This window comes from Puntigrus tetrazona, chromosome 9 (assembly GCF_018831695.1).
Source record: "Puntigrus tetrazona isolate hp1 chromosome 9, ASM1883169v1, whole genome shotgun sequence".
Lineage (NCBI taxonomy): Eukaryota > Metazoa > Chordata > Actinopteri > Cypriniformes > Cyprinidae > Puntigrus > Puntigrus tetrazona.
Genome location: NC_056707.1, coordinates 398,530 through 403,793, shown reverse-complemented (window position 1 = coordinate 403,793; position 5,264 = coordinate 398,530). Strand labels below are relative to the sequence as shown.

Genomic DNA, 5,264 nt, shown 5'->3' with positions numbered 1-5,264 from the left:
TAAAATAAAATATAGAATATAAAATATAAAGTATAGATATAAAGTGTAAAGTGTAAAGTGGCTGTGCGAATGTCCAATGCAAAGTGACTTGTGCAATTGTCCAAATGTAAGTGGCGAGTATCTGGGGAAAGAGGGGTGAACATGGGAATCCCGGTGATTAGGTACAGGGTGTTCTCTGGTTCAGACTCTGAATGGCCTGCGGGAAGAAGCTCCTCCTCATTCTCTCTGTGTTTGCCTTCAGGGAACGAAAGCGCTTTCCTGAACGCAGCAGAGAAAAGAGTCCATTGTTGGGATGGCTGAGGTCTTCCACGATCTTCCTGGCCCTGGTACAGCACCGCTTGTTGTAGATGTGCTGCAGCACAGGGAGCTCAGTGCGGATGGTGCGCTCAGCTGACCAGTTTCAGCTGATGTTTCAGGCTCTCAGAACCCGACCTGTGATGCCGTCAGGTCCTGTGTTCACTCTCTTGAATGCCCTCCCTTACGCCGTGGTTCAAATGGGCCGCCCAGATCCAGGAGCGCTGGTATCTCTCAGACGGCTGCTCAGGAGGATGGGAGACGAGGCTCTGGGTGATCGTTACCCAGAGCAGCCCCTCAGCCAAGAGCTACCGATACATCGCACCTCTGCCTTCTGACCTGGCTGTTTCTGTGTCCACAGATCAGCCTCACAGGAAGAGGAAGCGGCAGAGCGGTGACCGGGAGGATGAAAGGCCGTCCACCTCCAACACAAGACCAGCCAAACGCTCCCGCAGAGGTCAGGATTATCAAAGATGTCATGACTCAGTTATTAATAGAAAATGTTCCGTTTATACATTTCTTGTGCGCTTTCAGAAGCATATGCCAAGGGCCCATTGCTGGGCCGAGGTGGAGTCGGCTCGGTGCATGCCAGTAAGACGTTTCTTTCCGTGCCTCATCCAAACAGCTTTTAGAGTTGGCAATATCAGTGAACGCGTGATTTCGTGATTTATCTGTTCACAGGTTGCCATCAAGTACGTTTGCAAAAGCAGGATGCCTGAGAAGCTGAAAGTGGTGAGTTGAAGCTGAATCTGTTGTGAATCTGCATTCAGCTCTGGATGTAACGGATCTTTGGTCTCTGCAGGAAGGTCAGGCTCTGCTGCCGCTGGAGGTGGCGTTGATGACCCTGGTCAATTCGGCCCTGCCTGCCCAAACGTCCTGCAGCTGCTGGAGTGGTTCGACCATCGCAGACGCTACACCATGATCCTGGTGCGGCCCTGCTTCTTGCCAAGATCTCCAGAGTTTCTGCGAGGAGAACGGATGTCTGGAGGAGACTCTGGCCAAGGAAGTCCTGTTGCAGCTGATCACGGCGCTAAAACACTGCGAGAGCCGCGGATCTCCACCGAGTCACACGACATCAAGCTGCTGGACTTCGGCTGTGGAGATCTGCTGCAAGACTCGCCTACCGGAAACTTTGCAGGTTGCTTTGATCTCACTGCAGTGATGTGTTTGTAATCACCAAGGGAAGATTTTGATCGGACGCTTGTGGTCTTGTTGTGTCTCTCAGGCACTCTTTAATACGCCCTCCTGAGTGGTTTCGGCAGCACCGCTATCACGCAGGACTGGCTACGGTTTGGTCGGTCGGGGTGACACTCTACAGCATCCTGTGCGGCTGTTTGCCCTTCAGGGGAGCATGGAAGGTCACCTCCAGAAGCAGACTGCGCTTTCTAGAGAGCTGTCTACAGGCAAGAGACAGACGCCACGCCCAGATCCAGGTGAAGCGTGTGCTTTTGTGTTGCTGAAGACTGTGTTGTGTGTAACAGAGCACCGTCAGCTGATTCACTGGTGTCTCAGTGCATCGGCATCAGACCGACCAGTTTAGAGGACATTGAGAGCCACCCCTGGTTAAACTGAACAGGTGTAAGGCCAGTGACAGACACTTTCTGAATCACAGCAGTCATGGCTGGATTGTGTTGTTGGGATCAGTCTAGATCAATGCTTTCACTGTTTGTATAGGGAGAGCAGGAGTGACACAGGAAGTGCGGAGAACTGCTTCCTGGTCACCTTCAGTCCGTGAGGGGCTCTGTGTTGATCATGGAGGAGCTGAACTCACAGAACCAGCAGAAACCAGAGTCTGAGATCAAATAGAGATTGGGGTTTTTTTAGCTAAAGCGTGTTTTTCAGAATGTGAGTAGAGAAAAGGGAGAAATGGAACATTGTGTAAATAAGAGGAACAGACCAAGGCACTAGACACTAAATTGTACATATAATTCATATTTATTCATGTTTAGATGTAATAGATTTATAGTTGGTTTGCAAAAGGAGTCTGTGCTGTCTAAAACCAGCTTGTGGTTTTATAAATTAATTTTGTCATATAATGAAATGTAATTTCAATGATACATTTAGTGTAAATATATTTGAATAAAGCCTGTACGTTTGCAGATGATTGCAGTGTATTTAAGTGGACAGAGGGTTAATGTGTGCATTTGTTTGTTATGTTACACTTTAAGTGATACATTCTGCTATTTCTAAGGATCATGACAGGAACACAGTGAATTATGATAATACTGTATATGTAAACTTTTAGTGCAAATACACTCTTATAAATAAAGGTACAAAAGCTGTCACTGGGGCGGTAGATTTTTAAAAGGGACATGTTTGTACCTAAAGGGTTCATTTTGGTAGCTTCAAAGGTACATATTAGTTCTTAAAGGTACATATTTGAACCTATGTCATGGTGTGGTTTATGAGAAGGAGCACTGAATGAGAAAATGAACTAAAACAGTTTTAATCCTCTAAAACGAACAAAATAGCAATATAGTTGCAAGCAGGCAGGACAAAAAGACCACACGCGATTAAAGACGCAGAACTGACGATTAAACAGAAGTAAACTGGAACTTACATACACACAGGAATTGACTAAATGAACAAGACACAGCTGAAGACAATCAGACAATTAATAGAAAGTAGGTGACACTGAACACATGGGAGAAGACAAAACAACAACAAAAGAGTCCACATGTGTGACAACCTAATAGGTACAAAAGTGTATTTTTAAGAACGTATCGCCCAGTGACAGCTTTTGTACCTTTATTTCTGATTGTGTATGAAATACAAATAGAAAAAGACAGCAGGTTTGAAATGATCTGACATTATTTGCTCATTTAGCAGTAAACTGTGTAACTCCTGAAGTGTTAAGGTTTCTTTTAAAACACTTCGATTAATAAATGTGACGATGCTGGCCTCACAAAGAAGGTCAGAAAGGTAACCTTATCCTGACTTGTTAAACCTCATTAAACCCAATTGTTAAAACCCTTTACAGCACGAATCCCATTCCAGAGCTGAAGAAATTACTAAATTCCTCTGAATTCTGATATTTTTGTGTTAATATCAGGCAATTGTTTTGGAGTTTATCACAATTCTGTTTTTGATGCATCTGTGGGTGTTGTGAGGAAGAGTTTATGGAGAATATTATATGGCAACATGTCTCTCGCTCTTTAAGTACGGTCAGTTTAATTCTGTCAGTTTCCCTGAAGAAAGAAAGAGGAAAGAAAGGAATAAAAGAAGGACAGAAAGAGAGAGAGAGAGAGAGAGAGAGAGAGAATCTGCAGCTGTCGGAAGTACATATATTTATAGATATGTATTTGCCTTCAGGTATTTATAAACAAAATTAGGCATGAAATAATGTTTTCTAAATCATTAAAATGTGAAAATAGAGGAAAATAGGAATATTGTATTTATAGCATTTTAATTAAGGCGTAGTACAAGACTTCTTTGTCGTGACAAATAATTGTCAAAAGCAAAAACATTAAGTAGAAAAGTCTGACGTGAAGGAAAAACTATTTTTGGAATGAGCAATTTTGAGTGGGATTCTGCTTGAGAAGCACTTCACTAAAATGTACCATATCTGTGGAATGTGGTAGCAGTGCCACCTACTGACCAGTTCATTCTTACCTGTATTTATATAGCGCCTTTAACAATACAGATTGTGTCAAAGCACTTAAGAGTATCAAACGGGAGAATAGAGTGTCAGTAAAGTAAAATCTAGTATCTGTGCAGTCAAATGACAATACTAAGTGGAAATGAATGTAAATGTTTGTATATTGTCTGGCTTTCACAGAAAGGAGGCGACGGATGTGAAAGACACCTCTGAGATGGTGAAGGAGGCCTTGCAACAGGCTGAGCGCGCCCAGAGTTGTGACCGAGGCTCTGAAACAGGCCAGCGCTGACAACAAGGGAATGCAAGACCTGCTGGTCTCCGTAAGTCTACATTTCTAGCCATTTGTTCCAAAGGGGACCGTTTTAGCCATTCTTTAGTCATTAGTAATTTGGAATTGATCTTTGAAGCAATTTGTGACTCTTTGTTTAAAATGCGCTGGACTTGGAGCTAAAACTGAGTAACACCACTCAAGGCTGCTGAAGTTGGAAAGCGATGTAGCTTTGCTGAAAGAAAAGGCACTCAACACCTCCACCAGCGCCAACAGCACAAAGAAAGAGGCGGACAACATCAAGGCACTTGCTGAGCAGCTCAAAAAGGTGCATGAATCACCTGGATATGATACGTCATCTCTGCTAAGAAGTGTTGTGGGTTTGTAACCTATACTATACATGACTGTTTATGCAGGATCTGGATTCAGAGCTGAAGGACAAGTACAGTAGTGTCGAGGAGGTGATCACACAGAAAGCAGAAGGAGTGGCAGAGGCCAAGAAAAGAGCAGAGAAACTCCAACAGGAGGCCAAAACTCTGCTGCTCCAGGCCAGCGACAAACTCCAGCTGCTAAAAAGTATGTCAATAACGCATCTCTAATTAAAGCATTAGAAGAGAACCATCACAAAACATTAACTTTTTAAATGTTCTCACTTAAAAGAACAACGTGTCTGTGCTTTTCAGATCTTGAGAAGAACTATGATGAAGATCAGAAGCTGCTGGAGGACAAGGCCAATGAACTGGTGGATCTGGAGAAGGTTGTGAAAGAACTGCTTCAGGAGATCAGTCACAAAGTCACTGTCTACAGCACCTGACTGTTTTAACACTACTACTGACTGCTTTAAGAACATTTATTAAATTACCTTCTACGTCAAATCCCTGAGAAAGTTTTGTGAGATTTACCCATACTTTATGATCACTGTATGGAAGGGTGTTACACACTTTTATGAACACGAGAGAATGTGATTTGGATTTTAAAACATAGCAGACCAAAGAGTGAATGTAGGATATGCCCAACATAACTATGAGACTGCAATTACATTGACCTCATTGTTTCAATTTTAGATTAGAGTTAAAAAGTAAAATAATATAAATGTGATTTTTA

At 43.0% G+C, this 5,264-nt stretch overlaps 1 pseudogene; it reads left to right on the top strand.

Moving 5' to 3' along the window:
- The first annotated feature begins 3,187 nt into the window (after nucleotides 1-3,187).
- LOC122351414 lies at nucleotides 3,188-4,983 on the top strand (annotated as a pseudogene).
- Nucleotides 4,984-5,264: the final 281 nt, after the last annotated feature.